The 24,971-nt window shown below is 39.2% G+C and overlaps 1 protein-coding gene and 1 non-coding gene across 2 annotated transcripts in view; one reads left to right on the top strand and one right to left on the bottom strand.

Moving 5' to 3' along the window:
• CNTNAP2 (contactin associated protein 2) overlaps positions 1-24,971 on the top strand; it is a 2,205,784-nt gene that overhangs the window by 1,306,004 nt on the left and 874,809 nt on the right. The window lies entirely within an intron of this gene.
• On the bottom strand, positions 13,748-13,820 carry TRNAY-AUA. Its single transcript has one exon. It is a non-coding gene; the product is annotated as a tRNA-Tyr (tRNA).

Genomic DNA, 24,971 nt, shown 5'->3' on the forward strand with positions numbered 1-24,971 from the left:
CATAATGGAAACCCAATATTTCATGTTGCTCCCTCACTTTTCCACTCCCATGTTGACCATTCTGAAGGAATATGAAGGATGCTGATGCCTGAGTGTTAGAGTGTGGGGTGGAGGCGGGATGAATAGGAGTGCGGAGCGATGATGATGTGAACACAGGCTGTGAAGTCATGGAGAATAGCCTTTAATCCTGGGTTCCCCTTGTTCTACCTGTATGACCTGGAGCAAGACCAATTTCTCTGGCCTTCATTGTACTGTCTCTCCCACTTTTTCCCCTGTTCCCAGCTTCAATTTGATGAGTCAAGACAGGTAGGTAGTTTGAATCAGAGAAACATCAAAGAAATGAACAGTAGGATAGTTGTAACACAAATTTCTCTAAAATTTGTGAAACTTAGATAAAAATTTGTTTTTTTGTGCATGTATTCTATGTCAGCAGAATGTATTAATGGTATCCAAAGTCACCCAGAAAATGTCTTATTAAGAAGACAGCAAATGAATCTTAAAGGCTTATATTCTTTTGGTATTAAGGAGACTCTGGCTATACGTAGTGTTCTGTTCTGCAATAATGTCTGTGGTATTAGGCCAGAGTAGCTTTTTATCCTGACTAAGGACTTATATATTGATTGTTTTCTATTAACTATTGCCTCAAAACATTGTTAGATGGTGAAAGGAGCACAGGACATTCCAGTTAAGGAAAGTTCACGAGCAAAGGCTGAGGAGCAGGAATGGGCATGGTGTAGTCAACGGACAGTAAGGGTGTTGCCTGGCTTCGGTGTGTTTTGGTTAAATCTCATCCATGAGAGGGATTGACACCTACCCATGCCAAATGGTCTGCTGGATCCTGAGCCCCTAGAAATGTTCCTGTCTTCAGAGAATTGGTATTCAGTTCAATGGGGCAACAGACAAATACATAGAAAATTATGACATAACAATTGGGAAATCAAATTCAACAATATACTACTGGAACATGTTCATTTAAGAACAATAAAAAATAGTAAAATACATGGTTGGATAGGGATAGGGGAATTTGGCTCTGTTTGATGGAGTGACTTAAAATCTGAATGAAGGTGTTGAATTTGATCCAAAGTCATCTGAAGGCTTGTAGATTTTCACACAGAAAATATGTTAAGATAGTCTTTTACAAAGATCAAGCTGATGAATATGGTTTAGTTTGATTAGTTTTCTGTTACTGTGTAACACATTACTACAAACTCAGCAGCTTGAAACAACCCAAATTTTATCATTTTGCAGTTTCTGTAGGTCAGGAGTCCATGTGGGCTTGGTTTGGTTCCCTTATTTGGTTGTCTCAAGGCCACAGTCGAAGATGGTCAGGCTGGACTCTTATCTGAAGGCTCTGCAGGGGAAGCCTACTTCCCAGCTCATTCAGGATTATTGGAAAATTCAGTTCTTGTGGCTGTAACACTAAGAGCTCTTTCCTCACTGGATTCAGCGAACGCTATTTTCCTCCTAGAAACTACCTGAGTCCCTTCTCATTGGCTTTCTCCATCCTCAAGCCACCAGTGATAGGCTGAGTTATTCTTAACTTTGAATCTCTGTGACCTCCTCTTCTGCCACCAGCAGGAAATAGGTCTCTGCTTTTAAGAGGTCATATAATGAAATTAAAAGACGCTTACTCCTTGGAAGGAAAGTTATGCCCAACCTAGATAGCATATTAAAAAGCAGAGACATTACTTTGCCAACAAAGGTCAATCTAGTCAAGGCTATGGTTTTTCCAGGGGTCATGTATGGGTGTGAGAGTTGGACTATCAAGAAAGCTGAGCGCTGAAGAATTGATGAATTGCTGTTGGAGAAGACTCTTGAGAGTCCCTTGGACTGGAAGGAGATCCAACTAGTCCATCCTGAAGGAGATCAGTCCTGAATGTTCATTGGAAGGACTGATGCTGAAACTGAAACTCCAATACTTTGGCCACCTCATGTGAAGAGTTGACTCATTGAAAAAGACCCTGATGCTGGGAGGGGCAGGAGGGGAAGGGGACGACAGAGGATGAGATGCCTGGATGGCATCACCAACTCGATGGACAAGAGTTTGAGTAATCTTCGGGAGTTGGTGATGGACAGGGAGGCCTGGCATGCTGTGATTCATGGGGTCACAAAGAGTCGGACATGACTGAGTGACTGAACTGAACTGAACTGAGCTGAGCTGATAATTACACCAAGCCCATTTGGATCATCTTAAATTCAAGCATACCATAAGACATAATGTGATGGGAGTGATATGACATTCACAGGATCTGGGAACTGGGACAAAACATCCTTACTTAGGGGCTGTTTAGAAACCTGCCTACCACAGATGGTTAGGGATAGACGTGAAGAGGATTCACTGGACACTGCTGAAAGCTATGTTCTCAACATAGTGACAACAGTGAAAAAAATGGATATATGCAAAATTAGAAATAGAATGAATGTGATGGGCTGACATGTTGGCTATTGAAGACGCAAAGTATAAGGAGCAAAGAACGTTTGTGATTTCAAGCCTGAATCCCTGGAAAGTGTTTAGAGACAAAAGCAAGAAAACTACCAAGCCCCTTGGGGTAAAAGAAAAAGAATTTCCTTCATTCTAAGAGTCAGAGTTTATTTTCTCATTTTCTGTCAAATTCTCTGGATGATCACACCACAATCATTTCAATCATAAGCAAGTATCTTTCTTAATCTAAAGCTTTATTATCTATGCTTTTAATCTGAGACATGCTCTAAGAAGCTGCATTATTGCATTCGGTTCCTCCAGGTCTTGAAGGAGAGGATGTCTTGTTTGTAACTTTTACTCAGGATATTATATAGCCCACTTCTGAAAGACATAGCGATCAGTTCTGTCCTGCCAGAATAATCATCACAGGCACCTGACCAGGCCCAAGACAGAAAGAGAGGTTCGGTTGTAGGTTGCCAAAAAGGAGCTCCTTGGCAGGTCTGCACGGTTAATGTTTCACACTGGATGGGAGCGTAACCCACAAAGACCCTAAGGAGACGTGGGATACGTGAGACTATCCTTCAGTCACACTCTTACATCTCACTTCCACATTTCTCTTTGAAAGAAATAGTCTCATTTCAAATGGACTTCAAATGTCTATTGCATTTTGCACCTTGCTAAGACTCCCTTTTGCAGCTTATGTAGACAGTCCGAGAAGATATATCCACATTTGACATGCTACCCTTTCAATAGGCTTATCAGTATTTCACACGTTAAATAATTTGTCTTGCCTATCCATTAGGATCCCCTTATCTGCTAAAGCCAAAGAAGAACTCCTTTTAAAGAAAAATCTGTCTCATTAGTTCCTTGTACCATTGCAAAATATTAGTATTTTCATGATTTAGCATATTTATTCATATTTAGCACATAAGAGCAAAAAGATGCTTAGGGTCATTTGCTATTTAAAAGCTATAATCGCAGCTTGTTGTTGTGTGCTGTTTAGTCACTAAGTGGTGTCCGACTCTTTGCAACCCTATGGATTATAGCCTGTCCATAGGATTTCTCGGCCAAGAATACTAGAGTGGGTCTCTGTTTCCTTCTCCAGGGGATCTTCCCAACCCAGGGATCGAACTCACATCTCCTGCATTGACAGGTGGATTTTCTACTGCTGAGCCATCAGGGAAGCCCAGTCATGGCCTAGTATATATATAAAATTATATATGTGACAGTAAAAGAAATGAGCATAACAATTAATTCCAGTAAAAAAAGTTATCCAATATAGCAGAAACAGTGCCAATTGTGTAGACATATAGAGAGCTAAACTTTAATTAAATTTTAAAAAGTAATTTAACCTTATTTTTATTGCTTAAAAATTTCTGTAAATATAAACTTTCAGGTAACGTTCCAGATTGAGTTATTTTGTGACATTTCTCCTCTGTCCTTATCGTTTCATTATCATTTATGTGCAAATCTACTTGTAAGTGATCTAAAATATGTTGTGTGCTAAGTCACTTCAGTTGTGTTCAACTCTTTGCAACCCTATGGCCTGTAGCCCACCAGGCCCCTCTGTCCATGGAATTCTCCAGGCAAGGATACTGGAGTGGGTTGCCATGCCCTCCTCGAGGGCATCTTCCTGACCCAGGGATAGAATCCATGTCCCTTATGTCTCCTGCAGGTGGGTTCTTTACCTCTAGTGTCACCAATATAAAGATATCAGCTCTGTCCTTATAACTCTGTTTATCATCATAGAATCATTTAAGAGAACAAAAAGGAAATAACATTTTTTTGAATTGTTTGTTGTGTATTTGTTCAGTATTTCTAATAAGCCTTGATTATCTGCTATTAAATGATGAGGAGGTTTCAAATAAATATAATTGGTTTGTTTTTACTTGGAATTGGTTCTTGTGTATGCAGCAGTCAGTCATAAAGTAAGAATTCTGAAGTGTACAAGGTACAGAGAAGCAGCTGGGGAGTTTAGTCATGTTTACAACACACAGACTCAATAGGTAGGCATCTGCTTCTGCTTACAAGCCCAGGAATCAAGAGTCTGCGATTTGATTATGGATTTGGGAGGAAATTAGAAATAAAACTCAGCCCTAAGAATAGTCCATTGATTTTCCCTAAAAACAAAAAATGGAATCAAATTCACGTTTCAACAAGTAGATAAATAAATTATAACATGTTCAACTGACAATATATTATTCAGTTTTCAAAGCATTAGAATTTCTTGTGGTAAACAGAGTAATGGCCCCCACAGGGACATCCTTCTAAACCTATGAATAAGTCACCTTGCATCACAGAAAGACTTTGCAGGTATGAATAAGTTAAGGAGTTTGAGATGGAGGGATATTTCTGGACTACCTGAGTGGACCCAGTATGATCACATGCCCTGCTCACAGGGAGCCCAGTAGAATGAGAGCTGAGAAAAGACAAAAGGACCATGAAGACAGAAGCAGAAATCAGAGAGGAGAGAAGATCCCCAGCTGCTGGCTTTGAAGACAGAAGAGGTGAGCCCAGGAATGTGGGCTGCCTCTGAGACTAGAGAATCAAGGAAATGAATTTCTCTCCTACAAGCTCCAAGGAGTGCAGCTCTATGGACACTTTGTAGACCTCTGACCCACAGACCTGTGAAATAATGAACGTGTATTGCTTTAACCAGTATGTTAATGGTCACTTGTTACAGCAGTGATAGGAAGCTAATATGCTGCCTAGAAAATCTCTTGTGCCCAGTACCTTGATCTCTAGTGGAGCAGGTAGGTCTATAATGATGCTCCACATCAGAGGCCAGGACTCAATTGTATGTGCCCATTAGCAATACATGTGCCAACTTACCTTACACTACCCGAGTCCATTATGCCTCTAGAGCAGGAAGATGCTGATGAGTAAATTATCCCTGCCTTTCACCTGTTCAGCTGAGTATAGGCACCTGCCAGCACAGCATGTGGGGGTCCTTCCCACTCATCTCCCACCTGCTCTGTGAACCGTGTAAGTTGAATACAAGCAGAAAAGCTACTTCACGCTTGTTATTTTGTTTAGCTTTACAATTTGGTTTCAGTTTTTCCTTAAACCAATTTTAATTTTGAAGTTAAAGTTGAAGGCACCTAGGTCAGATTTGCCCCATCAGAGAGGAACCAATGCCCTCATTGTTCTAGTAAAAGTTCCTTGTGTTTGTTTTTGCAATTTCATTCCCTCTCTGAGTTATACCTAAGAGGAGACAGGTTATTTGGAAGGCTTTCATATGCATTAACCATAAATCTTACCTGACTTATGTGTCAGGGCATCTAAGGATACAGGGGGATGTGAAATTAATTTTTGACCTTAGTATTCTGCATCTGGTTAGGACAGTCAAGCAGAAATTTTGATTTTTGTACTTGGGCAATTGCTTGGCTCAGTGTGTTGACTTTTTAGTTTGAAGTATATAGAAGGGAAATGCTAAAGACTTCCACTTGCCTTTTGCTTTTTAATATATACCTATACAATGAACACATATCACTTGACTTGAAAAGGAAGTGCCTATGAGATCTACTTTGCAGTAGTAACAGAAATAATCAACATTAAAAAAATGTAAATAAAATGCTTGGTGGTAAAGTTGAGCTTAGGCTTAAACAATTAAGTTTGGGAATACAATTTTGCTACTGAGGCATAAACCCCTAAAACCACATAGTTTATTAATTTTCTGAAACACTGAGAAAGACAACTCTTTTGACACAAATGGTAATGCCATAACAACTTAAAGAGTATAAAAGTAGGATCAAGAACCTCTAACCAGAAGCAAACTGTAGCCTGTCAGTTTTGGTGCTTAAAATTCAGCATTCAGAAAACTAAAATCAAGGCATCCCATCCCATCACTTCATGGCAAATAGATGGGGAAACAATGGAGACAGTGACAGACTTTATTTTTTTGGGCTCCAAAATCACTGCAGATGGTGACTGCAGCCATGAAATTAAAAGATGCTTATTCCTTGGAAGAAAAATGCTTATTCCTTGGAAGAAAGATGCTTATTCCTTCCTTATTCTGGGAAGACCAACCCAGATAGCGTATTAAAAAGCAGAGACATTACTTTGCCAACAAAGGTCCATCTAGTCAAAGCTATGGTTTTTCCAGTAGTCATGTATGGAAGTGAGAGTCAGACCATAAAAAAGGCTGAACTCTGAAGAATTGATGCTTTTGAACTGTGGTGTTAGAGAAGGTTCTTGAGAGTCCCTTGGACAGCATGGAGATCCAACCAGTCAATCCTAAAAGAAATCAGTCCTGAATATTCATTGGAAGGGCTGATGTTGAAGCTGGAACTCCAATACTTTGGCCACCTGATGCAAGAAACTAACTCATTTGAAAAGATCCTAATGCTGGGAAAGATTGAAGACAGGAGAAGGGGATGACAAAGGACGATGGTTGGATGGGATCACTGACTCAATGGACATGAGTTTGGGTAAACTCTGGGAGTTGGTGATGGACAGGGAGGCCTGGTGTGCTGCAGTCCATGGGGTCACAAAGAGTTGGACACGACTGAGCAACTGAACTGAACTGAACTTAGCAGTCTGTTTTGGAACAAAATCAGATTAATGAGGTAACTGTTCCACAGCATGCTACCCAGGATGTCTATAGACAAGTGAAAGCTCTTAAATGAGAATACATTTGAAATGATTTATTTCTGTACTCTTACTTAGCCAAGTAATAACATAATTGTTGATAATAGTGGGCAATCAACTGGAGACTCTTCTGGTAAACATATGAAGGGGAGAAGCAACAGTAGTGAACATGTTGGTTTTGAAAGTGCTAAGTATATTTTAAAATGCTTTAAGAATCTTTCATTTGAATTGACACCTTGTTAAACAGGTTATGTTTAATCTTTACCAAAATACTATTCTAGACTGAAAGAATCAGTGTGCAAATCACCTCCCACTATTTATTGACATTTATGATATCAGATGTGCTCTGGAATCCTCTATCTTTTTTAACAGAATAGAAACAGTGTGAACCAAGAAGACGAGGATTGAGGATATCAATCTGAGAATTTTATTTCTGGCAGTAACAAGCTGTAAGACCTTTGGAAAGCTGTTTAGTATGTTTTCCCAGAATTATGTGCATCTCTGAAGGAAGTGTTTAGAACAGATTTCTTTTTCTTTTTCTTTTTTTTAAGCATTTTACAACCTGAAAGTGCTTTGATTCTTTCTGTGCTGGAAGATCTATAAAAGATGAGAAGTCTCTTTTACTGTTTTCTTTGATTCAATAATTCATCACCATTCATTTCTTGAAGGCTTACTATGTCTCAGGGGCTGACCCAGGTTTTATGGAGATAATTGACCTAAAGATATTTAAAATCTAGTTGAGGTACAGTAAAATAATTATGGGATAAAACAATACCATCTATCGTGGGACATTTAATTGATTGTTATCTGCTCTCCTAAAGGACAGTTGCCTTCTTCCCCTCAAATATTTTCCAAATCCTCCATCTCCATTCGTGAAAGTCACTTTTCTTTACTCCTGTTGTTGTTATTGTTTAGTTGCTAAGTCGTGTCCAACTCTTTTTGCGATCCCATAGACTGTAGCCCACCAGGCTCCTCTGTCCATGAGATTTCCCAGGCAAGAATACTGTAGAAGGTTGCCATTTCCTTCTTCAGGGGAGCTCCCCAACCCAAAGATCGAACCTGCGTCTCCTACATTGGCAGGAAGAGTCCTTACCACTGAGCCACTAGAGAGGCCGCTCTTTACTCCTTAGAGAACCCAAACCTTTCTACAGCCTTTCTGCAAATAGTATCTCTCACAAACTGCTTCCAATAGAGAGATTTCTAACCACTCCATTTACAACACTGCCTTCCAAAGAGACTAGCATATTTTACAGAATTAAAAAAAAAAAAAAACACCACACACTCGCAAGTTAAACAGTGAGATTAATAACAAAACTGTAGCAATTGTTTAAATCAGCTACCATAGTATTTGTTTCAGATCAGCTATAAAAATAATGTCAGAAATATTCATCTCAATTTCTTCCTTGTACAGATACTAAAATCTGCATAAATATAGTATATCTACATGGATCCAGTGTTAAAATTTTTAAAAAGGATTGATAGAGCCAGACATTGGAGAGACTGTGTCCAGACACTCCAGTTGTTTAAAGACAAATACATACTCTTTCTTTGATTATTTGTTATCCCTGCAAAAGGGTAAGAATTACTCATCTGTTAATTCTGTGCTTTCCAAAGATCTAGTTTGCAACTATGGTTCTATATTGTAACTTAAGACAGTTATGTAGCATTTAGGTAGATAAACATCTGTGCCCAAGACTTGACTATCCTACAAATATGCTCTGTGACCTTTAATCTACTTAATTTCACTGAAATCCCCAGTTTTTATTCCCTTCATCTATAAAATAAAGGAATTAAACAAGAAATTCTATAATTTTTTCCAGAGCTAAATTTTTACCACTCTATTTTGATGGTTTGAAATTTCTTATAATGCAGAAATAAACTGATGATACTTTTCAATTTAAAAAAGTCCAAAAAATAGCAAAACATGAACACAGGTATTATGATAATTTCTTAGCATTGTAAATTTAGTAAGTTATTAACTTCATGTTTGAAGCAAAAATTGAAATGTCTTTAATATTCAGTGTGGATATGGAAATAACATTGTATATCTGAGACTGTGTAAATAATCTGCATAACAAAGAGGCTTAATTATTAATAATTCTTGAGTAATATGTCTTTCATTTGAGATTCTCTGCTGTCTACAGCTCTGGAGCTGTAGTGACAGTGGTGATGGTAGTCCCTCCTAGAGATTGTATGTACATGAATTATTTTTTCGTGCAGAGATTTGAGTTTGTTTCTATGTTGCTGACTTTTAAAAAAATTTAGAACATGTCTACATGGTATACAAGTTGCTCAACTCAAGCGTAAAGCAACGGATTTATTAACAGTGCTTGAGCAGACTCTAATCCTTTTAGCTTTGCTGTTTCATTTCAAAATTCATCAGATCCTCTGCCTTGATAGGGTCAGTTTTGGTTTTCAAAGTTTGGGGCCAAATGTCTACCTGTCTTAGGAAAGCCATGGGCATTCTGTGTCCCAAAGTCATGGGCTTATTCATTTAATAAATTATGTAATACTGGAGTCTCTTCTTTGATTCAGTTCTTCACTGGTTACTGTTATTATTTGGGATAAGGTGTAGTGAAAGTCGCTCAGTTGTGTCTGACTCTTTGCAACCCTGTGGACTATGCAGTCAATGGGATTCTCCAGACCAGAATACTGGATTGGGTAGCCTTTCCCTTCTCCAGGGGATCTTCCCAATCCATAAATTAAACCCAGGTCTCCTGCATTGCAGGCAGATTCTTTACCAACTGAGCCACAAGGGAAGCCCAAGAATCCTGAAGTGGGTAGTCTATCCCTTCGCTAGCGGATCTTCCCAAACCAGGAATCGAACCTGGGTTTCCTGCATTGCAGGTGGATTCTTTACCAAGTGAGCTATTAGGGAAGCCCAATTATTTGAGCTTTTATATTATTTGGAGGTAAGGGGAGGTCTAAAACTTATTGAATCTCCTGGTTACAGCATTGAATAGACATCTTTAAAAAACTAACCATATCTAACTTGTTTGTGTGTGTATATGTTTTTGTGTGTGTGTGAAGCTTAAGTTAAAACATTGTCATTTGGATACCTAGAAAACAATAATCTATTAATTATACATTTCCACCGTAGGAGAATTTTCTTTAAGTGAGTGCTTTCTGTGTAAGGCATTTGAAACTGTTTGTGTCTCCCTATTTTTTAGACTATTGGTTCAACCTGTATGCTACTTGTTAAACCTGATCACACTGAAACAGTGCATTTTAAATGCTCTTCATTAGTGAATGTTTGGGAGATAATGATACCTATATATCAGGATGTTTTCTGTTTGATTTCTGGGTTGTAAGAAGTAGTGAACCTATTAAAAGAGATATTGTCCTTCAAATAGCTTAATTTTTTGTGCAAATTTTTCTAATTTGTTCAACTTGCATTAGTTTTTTAAAAAACTGCTTGTATTCCTTTGAAATGATGACAACTGCTTGTATTCCTTTGAAAGCATAAACTGTAAGTAATTTAATTATTGTTTTCAAGGTAGCTTTATTAATTATATCACTTTGTTTAAAATATTTATTCATCCTAATCTAATAGCAATACAATTTTATACTATCCTTTTAGATTACTCATGCTAATACTTTATTTAATGCAAGAAACCTGTAAATGTATGGGGCTTCATTCTTGTATTAACTATTATTTTGTCACTGTTTTGGTATTTTTTTGTATATTGATTAACTTGTAAGTATACTCTCTTTGCCTGACTGGTGACTTTCTCCAAGTTTGGACTTGCTTTTCTAAAAGTTATATCAGTACATAAAGTCTTCATTAATTTTTCAGATTTAAAGGTTTGTGTTAGATAAGTGTTTTTTCATCTGTAAATGAAATAGTATTCTGGTAGATGCGGAAGTGGAAATTATGCAAAGCCTTTGGTCAGACAGTTTAACTTATTGCTTAATGGTATCACGTTTATATGATGGATTTGAGAGAAATGGAACAGCTAATCCAGAACTTGCTTCAAATGCAGCAGCCTGAGACATTCCCTGCTTCTGTGCGTTTGTAAACTAGCAAAAGGGTTCTGAAAGGCATTTCAACTAGTTAAACTGATTGATATGCATTTATTCAAAATCCATTCAATGATTATTTACTGAGCACCTGCTTGATACCAGACAGAATTCTAGGCAATGGATAAAGAGTGGTAAACGAAAAGGAGTGGCCTCTTCTACTGTGGAGGGTATCATCCAATGGGAAATCATCACAGCACACAAAGAAACCAATAGCTATATAATTAGAAACTGCAATAGATGAGAAAAGAGTGAAAAATGATTGCGAAGGTGAGGGTGGTGAGCACTTCAGATTGGAAAGTCAGAGGAGACCACTTTGAAAAATTATATTTAAGGTGAGAACTAAAGGAAGCAAATGATATTTCTTTTTTTTTTTAAAAACTAGTTTATTTATTTTAATTGGAGGGTAATTACTTCACATTATTGTAGTGGTTTTTGCCATAGATTGACATGAATCAGCCATGGGTGTACACGTGTTCCCCATCCTGAACCCCCCTCCCACCTCCCTCCCCATCCCATCCCTCAGGGTCATCCCAGTGCACCAGCCCTGAGCACCCTGTCTCATGCATCGAACCTGGGCTGGCGATCTATTTCACATATAATACACATGTTTCAATGCTATTCTTTCAAATCATCCCACCCTCGCCTTCTCCCACAGAGTCCGAAAGACTGTTCTTTGCATCTGTGTCTCTTTTGCTGTCTCGCACAAATGATATTTCTTTCACCACTTTTTGTGTGTGAAATGAAAGAAAAGCTGTGTGGGGAAAAACAAAAAAAGAAAGCAGTGTGTGTTGTAAAGGCAGAAAGGAAAGAACATGGCCCGCCAGAGAGAGGAGAGGAGGACGGCTGCGCTAGAAGGTGGGAGAGGAGGAGGGCGTGAGGTGAGCAGGCGGCACAAAGGCGGGAGAGCAGATAGCGCGGAAGCCTACAGGAGCGCAGGCTTCTCCAAAGTGAGGGGAGAACCCACCAAAGGGCTTCAACCAGTAGATGAACATGATGTCAAGTATCACTTTGGCAATTTGCTGATAATGAATTCAAGCAAGGCAAGAATGGAGAAGGGGACAGGAATAAGGAAACCAGTCCAGGGAAAAGGTGATGATGGCTCAAGCTGGGGCGGAAGAGACGCAGCGAAGTGGACAGATTTGAGGCAAGTTGCCGAAATTTAATTCACAAGCTTTATTAATGATTGATGGAGAAGGAAGAAGACTAACTTCCAGTTTTCTGATGTCAGTGGCAGGTTAGATGGTGGTGCCAGTAACTGAGATGAGATTGAACAGGGGGGTAAGAAAGCTAAGAGTATAATCAAAATATATGTGTCTGGTCATCCTAACACACACTGCAATGCCTCTGATACACCCAGGTGGGTGTGTCAAGAGCCAGTTAGAGACACAGGATCTGAAGTGTGAGCTAGTACAAGCTTGGAGGCATTATAGACAGACAGAACCAAGCCCTGAGCGTTGAGAAGAGCCCCAGCTAAGAGTCAGGGCAGATAAGGAAGTGGAGGTCGGCTCAGACCAATATTGTGAGCTTGGATACATCCGTGGGCTGAGAAGTTGGGATTATGCATGTCTTTGACCCTGATGCTGGGAAAGATTGAGGGCAGGGGGAGAAAGGGGCTACAGAGGATGAGATGGTTGGATGGCATCACCAACTCAATGGACATGAGTTTGAGCAAACTCCACGAGATAGTGAAGGACAGGAAAGCCTGGCGTGCGCAGTCCATGGGCAACAAGGAATCAGACAGGATTTAGTGACTGAACACCACCACCTGTGACAACAGTTCTGTGGATGGATAAGAGTGGAATTTAGATAGGAGGTGATTGAAATGCAAATAACTTGCTTAAACAGATCTTTAAGAAGTTTGGCAGTTACAGAGATCAGATAAATGGATAAAGAGATCAGATAAGTAAATAAATCCAGTCAGGAATTGCAGGGGAATATGGAGTCACAAGGAGAGTTTTGATGATTTTGCTTTAGGTGAAATGAATTGCTGTGTATTGAGGGAATAATTCAGGAGAGGGGAAAAAGTTGATAATTGTGGAGAAAGTAGTGACTCAGTGTGTTAAGTCCTTGAGAAAACCTGAGGAGACAGGACATGGAGCACGTACACACAGACGTGGCTGTCTCATGCGGGCAGAAACCTGGGAAGTTCTGCTCTAGTTGTGGCATCACGTTTAAACCAGTTCCTGATTTTTTTTTCAATTTGAGAAATTTGTCTTGACAGAGAAAATAGTGAACACCTATGATTTAATTTTTGTTTCATGACATAAAAGGGCATCTAATGAAATATAAGTTTTCCGTTCATCTCCGGTCCTAGTCAATGAAACCACTGTTATAGAAGCTAGTATATTTATTTCAGAAATATTCTGTTCACATTAATGAATACTTATGTCTGTCTTTAAAAAAAAAAAATATTGGTTTACTTATTTGGCTGTTCCAGGTCTTAGTTGTGGCATATGAGATCTATTTCCCTGACCAAAAATCCAACCAGGCTCCCTGCATTGAGGTATAGAATCTAAGCCACTGGACCATCATGAAAGTCCCTTTTGTCTGTCTTTATGTGTATATATATGTATACGAAAGTGAAAGTGAAGTTGCTCAGTCGTGTCCAACTGTTTGCGACCCCATGGACTGTAGCCTACCAAGCTCCTCTGTCCATGGGATTTTCCAGGCAAGAGTACTGGAGTGGGTTGCCATTTCCTTCTCCAGAGGATCTTCCCAACCCAGGGATCGAACCCAGGTCTCCTGCATTATAGGCAGATGCTTTTACCATCTGAGCCACCAGGGAAGTCCAATATATATATATAAGAAATATTTTATAAATAAATAATATATATATTTTCTCCATTTTTTGTGTGTGTCAAAGTGCCAACAAAAAAGTGCTGACCAATGTAAGAAAATTCAAAGAAAGCTTATTTAGAAATGATTAATTACAGGGATGTATGGAATGCCAAGGGCTCAGGTATGAACAGCCTAGGACTAGCTGCAAAATAGTTGACACCACTCTTAGACTCAAAGAAATGAGGGGAGGGTGAGGTTAGAAAACTCAGAAGTACACATGGCAAACTTGAGAGGAGACATATCTTCAAAGGGCATGGCCAGACTGAGGCAACCACACAAGAAGAGAACCAGTAAAGTGAATACTCCAATGTATTGCTTTTCTCTTCCTCCAAACTCCTGCCATGGACTCCCATTGGTTAAACCCAATATGAAATCATAGGAGTTAGGGTTTTTCAGTGCATCTGCTTCATGGAGCTGAGAGCAGAGTGGAGAAAGATTGAGAGTGATTCTGGAGTATAAACAACTTCCCCCGCACACACACTCACTAAATTGTATTGAAATATAACTGGTACATAGAATGATACCAAAAAAAAAAAAAGAAATCTTAATGATGCAAATAACAATAGTATGGTAACTCACTTAGAGCCAGACATCCTGGAGTGTGACATCAAGTAGACTTTAGGAAGCATTACTACAAACAAAGCTAGTGGAGGTGATGGAATTCCAATGACCTATTTCAAATCCTAAAAGATGATGTTGGTAAAGTGCTGCACTCAATATGCCAGCAAATTTGGAAAACTCAGCAAAGGCCACAGGACTGGAAAAGGTCAGTTTTCATTCCAATCCCAAGCGGGAAAAAAAAAATAATGCTCAAACTGCTGCACAGTTGGCCTCATTTCACATGCTAGAAAGATAATGCTCAGAATCCTTCAAGATGGGCTTCAGTAGTATGTGAACTGAGATCTTCCAGATGTACAAGCTTGATTTACAAGAGGCAGAGGAACCAGAGATCAAATTGTCGGCATCCATTGTGTCATAGAAGCAAGGGAATTCCAGTAAAACATCTACTTCTGCTTCATTGACTGTGATAAAGCCTTTGATTGTGTGGATTGCAACAAACTGGAAAACTATTAAAGATATGGGAATACCAGACCATCTTCCCTGCCTCTTGAGAAACCTGTATGCCAGTCAAAAGCAACAGTTAGAACCTTGCATGAAACAACAAACTGGTTCAAAATCAAGAAGGGAGTACATCAAGGCTGTGTATTGTCACTCTGCTTATTTAACTTATATGCAGAGTACATCATGCAATATGCCAGGCTAGATGCATCACAAACTGGAACCAGTATTACTGGAGAAATATTAACAACTTCATATATGGAGATGATATGACTCTAATGGCAGAAAGTGAAGAATTAAAGAGCCTCTTGATGAGGATGAAAGAGGAGAGTGAAAAGTCTGGCTTAAAACTCAACATTCAAGAAACTAATATCATAGCATCTGGTCCCATCACTTCGTGGCAAATATATGTGGGAAAAGTGGAAACTGACCGATTTTATTTTCTTGGGCTCCAAAATCACTGCGGACAGTGACTACGCCATGAAATTAAAAGACACTTGCTTCTTGGAAGAAAAATCTTGACAAACCTAGACAGGATATTAAAAAGCAGAGGCATCATTCTGCCAAAAAAGCTTCGTATAGTCAAAGCTATGGTTTTTGCAGTAGTGTTGTATGGATGTGAGAGAGTTGGACCATAAATAAAGCTGAGTACTAAAGAATTGATGCTTTCAAACTGTGGTTCTTGAGAAGACTCTTAAGAGTCCTTTGGATTGCAAGAAAATCAAACCAGTCAGTCCTAAAGGAAATCAACCATAAATAATCATTGGAAAGACTGATGCTGAAGCTCCAATATTTTGGTCACATGATGTGAAGAACCAACTCATTGGAAAAGACCTTGGTGCTGGGAAAGATTGAGGACAGGAGGAGAAGAGGGCAACCAATATTGAGATGTTTGGATGGCATCACCGACTTCAGAGATATGACTGTGCAAATACGGGGAGATAGTGAAGGATAGGGAATCCTGGTATGCTGCAGTCCATGGGGTCATACGCAACTGAGCGACTGAACTAATAGTGTGAAATAATTACCACAATGTGGTAAATTAACACACCCGTTACCTCATATAGTTATTTTTTGGTGTGGAGAAAACTTTTAAGATCTACCCATTTAACCTCTTTCATGTATATAGTATAGTATTGTTAACTATAGTAACGTTATTGTAACTTAGACCCCCAGAACTTAGTCATCTCATAGCTGGAAATTTGTACCCTTTGACTACATTCACCTATTAACTACAACCCCCAACACCTGCCCCTGGCAACCACCAATCCACTGTTTCTATGAGCTCATGTTGTTGCTGTGTGTGTGTGTGTGTGTTTTAAGTCTTCATTGAATTTATTACAATATTGCTTCTTTTTTTGCTTTGACCTTTTGGTCATGAGGCATGTGGGGTCTTAGTTCCCTGACCACGGATTGAACCCACATTCCCTGCATTGGAAGGCAAAGATTTTACCACTGGACTGCCAGTGAAGTCCCGAATTCAGTGTTTTTAGATTCCACACCTACATTAAGTCACACGGTATTTGTCTTCCTCTGTCTGACTTACTGCAAATGGATGATTTCCTGCCTTCATGTATCATCATATTCACTTCACTATTCACTCGACCACCACAGCAATCGTTATTTAAAACAAATGGAGGCATATTATAAACACTGGTCTATACATCTTGCTTTCTCTTGCTGACAATATATCTTAGAGATTGCATCTGATCAGCGCACATAGATCTGCCTTGTCCTTTTAACAGCTTTCAGTGGTTTCATTATGTATTACCTTCATTTATTAGTGGCTTCCTAATCAATGAGTATCTTTTCTTCCCATTTTTGGCTGACATAAATAAGGCTTCAATAGATGTTTTAAATATGATTTTGAAAAAGTATACTAGTATATGTGTGATAAATTCCTAGAAATCAATTAGCTGAACCAAAATTTGAAATTAATAGACTTTGTCAGTAATCCACCAAACAATTTGCACTCTGCTCCTGAAAGCAAAAAACGTAAGTGTTAGTCACTCTTTGGATCCGATGGACCTATGTGGACCCCAGGTAGCCCGCCAGGATGCTTTGTTCATAAAATTCTCCAGGCAAGAATACTAGAGTGGGTTGCCATTCCCTTCTCCAAGGGATCTTCCCAACCCAGGGATCAAACCCAGGTCTCCTGCTTTGCAGACAGATTCTTTACCATCTGAGCTACTGGGAAAGCCCTCTGAAGAACATAAGAAGGGTCTTTTCTTAAGTATCTGAGATATGATCAATGAAACATCACTAATTTAATCTGTGTGCTTAGTCACTCAGTCATGTCCAGCTCTTTGTGACCCCATGGACTGTAGCCTGCCAGGCTCCTCTGTCCATGGGATTCTTCAGGCAAGAATACATGCCCTCCTCCAGGGGATCTTCCCAACCCAGGGATCAAACCCAGGTGTCCTGCATTGCAAGCAGATTCTTTACCGTCTGAGCCACCATGGAAGCCCAATTTAATTTGTACTTCTTTGATTTTGAATGATGCTGAACACTTTGCTATACGTTTAAAAGTCATGTGTATTTTTTTGTGCACGAACTGCCCCATTCATACATGCTCTTTGCTCATGCTTTAATTGATTTTTTTCTTATTGATTTATAAGGATTCTTTATATCAAAAAGAAATTGGCTCTTTGTCTGCCCTATTAAAAAGTCTTCCCTGTGTGCTGCTAGTCTTTGAACTTGGTGATGTTTGACCGTGAAAGATATATTTTTAAATTTTTATGAAGTCAAATCTATTAATCTTCACTTTTATAGTTTCTGGGTTTGTGTCCTCATTAGAAATACTCTTACAGTTACAGATTACGAAATGAACTCCTTCGTACTTTATTATTCTTTTAATTTCCTTTTCATGTTTAAGAGCTTTATCTATGTGGAATTTATCCTGGTATAAGGGACTTTTTTCTTTCTCAAATGAGTAGTTGGTTGTCGTACACTATTTATTAAGTAGTCCATTTTGCCCACTTATTTAACATGCCACTGTTAATATATTTAATTTATATATATCATTGTATTTACTTCTGGATTCTCACAGTTGTTCTATCAGTTTGTATTTCTCTTAATGCACCAATCTTAATTTCTTCTTATTATAGACCCACTTAGTGTTTTATTATTCACTAGGAATCATCTTACCCCATTATGCATCAATTTCAGAGTATTCCTGGCTGTTGAATATATTTTCCACATAAATTTTAGAATTTTAATGACTTTTATAATTTCTCTTTAGTCATGTTTATGCTAATATTCTCCTAACAAGATTTGCGTGCGTGTGTGTGTGTGTGCACGCGCACACGCGTGCGCTTAGTTGTGTCCAATGCTTTGTGACCCTGTGAACTATGGCCCACGAGGCTCCTCCATCCATGGAATTTCCCAGGCAAGAATACTGGAGTGGGTTGCCATTTCCTTCTCCAGAAGATCTTCCCAACCCAGGGATCAAACCCATGCCTCTTGAGTCTCCTGCATTGGCAGGCAGATTCTTTACCACTAATACCACCTGGGCACAACCATTCTAAATTTAGCTCATTTGGGAAACTTTTTAATTATGAATTTAAATTTAAAAGTTAATATCTTAAAATTTCTGATAGCATTTGAAATTTGCCTACCTTTAGTTATATAAGAAAAGTTATTACCTCAAACTGAAAATGTCACTGTTTGTCACTGTTTCCTAAACACAGAATATGTGAGACATTTTTGCTTGATTTATTTCCAAGTAATCATCTAATAATATAGTCTCTTTAATCCTTTTGCTTCTTTGCAGTTTCATTCTACTTCAGAAGTTTATAATATTCTACTTGGGACATTAAAATAGCTATTTCAGTGTTTTTTTTTTTTTTTGCCTTTAGTTTTTCCTCTCCAATCTATTCTGCATAATCTTACTATCTTAATATCTTAAAATACATATTTACCAAGTAAGGTTATTTTTTAAGAGTCTTCAATGGCTCTTGTTGCTAGAAAAAAATGTCCTAAATCCCCAAATTACTGAAAGTCATCTTATTAGGGCTCACAGTAATAGAATTTTGCCATGTATTTCTTTGATAGTCTGCTTTCTATTTTCATGTGGATAAAGTTCAGAATCTCTTGGGAAATGGATGGTCTGTGCCTCCTCACACAATATAGTTGTGTGATACTAGTTCTTGCAACTAAACTTTTTGATAAGAAAGCTTAATTAAACATCACAGATTATTCTACATAATGGGCACTCAATAAATAAATGTTAAATGAATAAACAAGGCTGTATTCTCCAGGAAAATCCTTAACTTTATGATTAACACACTCTATGGCCTGAACTAAGCCTAGGTTCATAAATTTAATATATGCTGTTTAGGCTGCTTTACACTTAAAGTAGTATAAGGCAGCACGTAATGACTTAAATGTAACTATCAAATGTGTATTAGAAAGCCAGATGTAGGTCAGCCACAGGGTAGATTAACTGAAGGTCTATATTAGTTAGACTATATCTGCTATTGCAATAAAGACCAAATCACCTCACCTGTTTCACTTCTATTTCTTAACATTTGCAGAGATGGCTCAGGGCTGGTATGTTATCCAGAGCCCAGTCTCCTAACAATTTTCCTGTGCCATCCTCTTGTGTTCTGAGACGCCTGCTCCAGGCCTCACTCACCGTCATGGATTCATTGCAGGAAGAAGGACAGGAGGGCAAAACAAGACACCTGTCCCCTAAAGTACAAAGAGCTGGAGAATGGTATCTTTACTTCTTACAGCAATGCATTTCATTGCTATAGGAGAAGGGGGCTTCCCAGGTGGCACTAGCGTAAAGAACCTGTCTGCCAATACAGGAGGGATAAGAGATGCAGGTTCAATCCCTGGATTGGGAAGATCCCCTGGAGAAGAGAATGGCAACCCACTGGAGTATTCTTGCCTGGAGAATCCCATGGACAGAGGAGCCTGAGGCTCCTCTGTCCATGGGGTCACAAAGAGTCGGACTTAGCACGCACTCACGCATGCACATAGGAGAAGGGGATCATAGATTTGGGGAACAATACGCAACATGTTGTTGACTTCATTGAGAAGACTGGTTCTTTACGTTTTGTTTCCTGGAGACTAGGAGAGTCTCCCTTCCAAAAGTGTACTGCCATGAGAAGGAGAGAAGATACCTGAAAATATCAGGGTGATGATAGGAAGGAAGAAAGGGGAAAGGGCTTGGCCAGACATGCACACTTTCTGCTGTAACCCTCCCTCCTGAAGGCAGACTTTCCTCTCTAGCCAAATTTGACAATTCATTATTTCATATCCACATTTAGTACTGTCATACTTGTCCAGGCCGCTGAGTTCCCTCCATGTGGAAAGGTGCTCCTCCACTTTCCAGACTAAGCTTAGTCTATATTTCTTTTCAAGAAGTGAACTTTTCCATAAAACCTCAGTATACTCATATAATAGTAATATATCACCTTAATCCTGTAGCAAAGCCTTTAATATTAAGCATAGAGAGACCTGACTTGCTAATTACATTTTTTAAAAGCGAGTACAATTTCTTGAGGACAAAATTGCTTTATTCTTTGCTTCTCCATAGTTTGTTTTAGAGTGACTGGAGCAGGTTCTGATTATAAAGAGCTTACTGTTGTACATTCAGGTTAAACAGAATGTTCCAGCATCTGGAAACAGGTGAAGGAACTAATGATCTTGCATCTCCCTCTCCTCCTATGAGCCTATAATGTCTTAAAAGATGTTATATTCATAAAATTATGGGGAACATATTTTAAAATTATATTTCAAAATAAACTCACATTTATTATAATAGAAATTATTCTTAAGGTATTTATGTTGTAAGGCTAAAATTAATGATTTATATGGTTAGTGGGAAAATGTACAATTTTTAGACAGATATGAACTGAAGATACCTGATAATTTTTAATGGAATTTTCAGACAGAGGAGAAGGAAATGGCAACCCACTCCAGTATCCTTGCCTGGAAAATCTCATGGACAGAGGAGCCTGGTGGGCTGCAGTTCATGGGGTCTCAAAGAGTCGGGCACGACTGATTGACTAACACTTTCTTTAGGCATAATTTCTAATTTATGAAGCAGAGTAAATATTTCCACATTTGTGTGTGAGTGAGTGCTCAGTTGTTTCAGTCGTGTCCGACTCTTTGCGACCCGATGGAATGTAAGACCCCAGGCTCCTCTGTCCATGGGGTTTCTCCAGGCAGAGTACTGAGTGGGTTGCCATGCCCTCCTCCATGGGATCTTCCTGACCCAGGCATTGAACTTGTGTCTCTTGAGTCTCCTGCATTGGCAGACTGGTTCTTTACCACTAGTACCACCTGGGAAGCCCATGTCTATATTTAAATATTTCTATAAATAAATGCTTGTTGAAGGAGCACCATCAATATAAAATCAGCTTTGCTGGTTATGCAACTATAAAACTAAGTTATGTAGTAATGGAATACTAAATTAGTTCCTAAAATTATGTATACTTCTCTATATAATTTCAGTTTGAACAGAATAAATATGAGGCAGTAATATATACTCCACAGAGAGTATGCCTTCAAATAAAATTAAAATCTAACTAGAGTGAGAATAAAAGTACTAAAATATTTTTGAGATCAATATTGAAGGAAATGCAGAAGAAAACCCTGCCATGATAGTGGAAATAGCTTGGAGAGCCAGGAGTATTAAAAACAGCACTTAAGAAACTAAAGTTTCAAAATGAATTTCTTGTCTTGATAAACAGAAGTAAAATTGGGAACTGACTGATGCGAAAAATAATAAATTCAGGAGTTCATTTATGCTAAGATGGCAGTTTATAAATCACTTTAAATAATTTTTCAATAGTTCACAAAATACTGTATAAGTAACCTGAATTTTTTTTTTCCTGAAGTTTAGAACACGGCAGATGTAATGTCTAGGTATAAAATTTGTGCAATCTGAAAGCAGGTTAAGTATCTTAGTATTGGCCTCTGTGCAAGTACAAAGTAGCCTGAGAACCTCAGCTGACTCTGAATTTGAAAGCAGGGAATTTCATTTTAAGGTGAAATGAAACTGCCTTTACTGTGTTTAGTTCCTATGAATTACATGAGGTCTATAGTCAGATTCTGAAATCCTTAAACCTACTAACTGAGATTAGGAGATGATTATGTTGTCACTCCTAATGCACCATACAAAAATGGTAGGAGAGCCTATGAGAAAAGTACAGTCTTAGGATAAATGGCCGCGTAGATCAAATTTACCCTTTCCACATGCTGTCTTCTCTCTGTTTCCTCTGTCCTCGGGCCGTTTCTTCTCCTGGTGTCTTCCTTCTTTGAGATCCTACTGTAGCAAACTAGAAATCCCTGGAGGCTTGTAATTAAAACCATGACCTCTGACCAGCTGCATGAATTGTAAGGATAATGCAAAACTTTTATTTTAATTTTATTTAAAACTATTTTATGAGCAGGAGGCATAAATAGACATTTCTCTAAAGAAAAAATAGGTGGCCAAAAAGAGAAGATGCTCAACAGTAGCACCTTAAATATGACACAAGTGAACTTATCTATGAAGCAGAAACAGAGTCACCAGTAGAGAGAATAAGCTTGTGACTGCCAAGGGGAAAGGAGGTGGGGAGGGATGGACTGGGAGTTTGGGATCAGCAGATGCAACTCACATATTCAAAGGATTAACAACAAGTTCATACTCTATAGCAGAGGGAATATATCCAGTATCCTGTGATACATCATAATGGAGAAGAATATAAAAAAAGTATGTATGGATGTGAGAGCTGGACCATAAAGAAAGCTGAGTGCTGAAGAATTGATGCTTTCGAGCTGTGGTAGTGGAGAAGACTCTTGACAGTCTCGTGGACTGCAAGGAGATCCAACCAGTCCATCCTAAAAGGAGATCAGCCCTGGGTGTTCATTGGAAGGACGGATGCTGAAGCTGAAGCTCCAATACTTTGGCCACCTGATGCAAAGAGTTGATTCATTGGAAAACACCCTGATGCTGGGAAAGATTGAAGGTGGGAAGAGAAGGGGACGACAGAGGATAAGATGGTTGGATGGCATCATTGACTCAGTGGACATGAGTCTGAGCTAACTCCAGGAGACAGTGAAGGACAGGGAGGACTGGCAGGCTGCAGTCTATGGAATCTCAAAGAGGCACACACGACTGGGTGACTGAACAACAACAATAACTGGATAACTTTGCTATAGTGTAGAAATTAATACAGCATTGTAAATGAAGTATATTTCAATAAAATAAATTTTGAAGTATAAACACAGCTATTTTTACTTTGTAGAGAATAAAATAACACACCTTCAGAATGCTTTGAAGGCTACCAGTGCACTCAGTTATGCTGTCAGATGAACATTTTTTTAGATTTGAAGCAAAATTTCTTCCACCATCCCTGTTTAAATAGTATCCATAGACTACAAAGTGAGCTGCTACAAACACATCTGGTACGATTTGCAGTTTCTTTTATTTTTGAACACCAATTTTCGCAATGCTTTACAATTAAAATCAAGCGTAGAAATAAGAGAGATACTCAGGGTAAACTAAACTGCACCTGTCATGCATAACCCTGGACAGAGTTCTTGCATCCATCCAAACAGCACCGCTGTTCATATTGACTGACTTTATGTTGAGTGTGTGTTATATATTTGAACTTCCAAAACATAGCTTGTGGATTCTAAGGCATTTTGGAAAGAATTGGCACAACTGAAAGGAGGGTTCTGCCTGAAAGACTCGCTGATTCTGGGTGTACAAGATGAAGCACAAGCGTGGTGTCGTGGAGCGGGTGTCCTGAGCCCCAAGTCCAAGAAGATCCTGATGTCTGCCCTCAAAAGGCAGGGCCACGCCGGCCGAGGGGAGGCAGCCGAGCCAGGGGAGGCCAAGGGGCCGGATCCTGCCCAGCCCGTGGCCCTCATCCTGTCTTTCAAGTGCAAGTCTTGGACATCCATGAGTGCGTGGTGCTGTCTGCCTAAGTGCCTGCCAGCCACCGCAGGCCTGGCCAGACCTCTGGGCCAGATGTTCCTCCACCTCTGGGCTCTCCCTGGAGCCCCTGCGCAAGAAGGGAGCCCCTCACCTCCAGTCAGAGCCCCTGTGTAACAAGGATCAGGGTCTCCCAGGCTGCCCGGTTGGCGGCCCAGCGCTTGCCAGCTGCAAATAACCTCGGGACAGAGTTAACTGAATGCAGCCTCTTCTCCTGGAGCCCCTTGATCACAGCAAATTGACAGCTGTCAGCTTCTCCCCCGTATGTTCCTCATCCTGGTCAAGTAGCTCTCAAGTTGTGGCAGCAGAGTCATTTTGATTCATTTTTGACGCAAATCAAACTTTCAAGTTAGGACATGCTCTGAAACAAATTATACATTTCCTGTGACCTACTAAAATAATTAGTTCACTAGAGCAAGAGTCTGGATGTAAGACTATAATCGTAGATAGGAAAATCGATATCACTTGTAGTGAAAGAGATGTTTTCTCTGAGATTATTTCAGTTCTTTGGTGTAAATTCCTAACATTGAGTTCATCCATTCTTTCAGCCTGTTAATAGGCATTTACTGAATGGCCTACACACCTTGTCATGCTAAGAAACAAAAGATCAGAATCCCTCACTGAAGAATCTCACAGTTTAGAAGAGATGGATGCTCAAACAAATGATAGCTAAACAATGTGATAATGGTATATTGTGCCAGTGTGTGCATCATTGATTTAGCTGTGTTCTACCCTTTGAGACCCTATGGGCTGTAGCCTACCAGGTTCCTCTGTCCATGAGATTCTCTAGGCGAGAATACTGGCGTGGGTTGTCATGCCCTCCTCCAGGAGATCTTCCCAACCCAGGGATGAAACCTACATCTCTTAAGTCTACCTGTTTTGGCAGGTGGGCTCTTTACCGCTAGTGACCACCTGTGAAGCCCAATGGTATATTGGACATAAATAGATGGTTCCATAAGAATGTGAGAGAACACATAAATAATTAGGAATGGGGAACCTAGGTTAATTCATATTTTATTTTGCTTGGTAACTAGTCCTAACATTTTTTTTAATATAGTGATAAAAATTATGGTTTGAAATATATTATATTTGAATCAGCTTGAT

Source organism: Cervus elaphus, chromosome 18 (genome assembly GCF_910594005.1).
Source record: "Cervus elaphus chromosome 18, mCerEla1.1, whole genome shotgun sequence".
Classification (NCBI taxonomy): domain Eukaryota; kingdom Metazoa; phylum Chordata; class Mammalia; order Artiodactyla; family Cervidae; genus Cervus; species Cervus elaphus.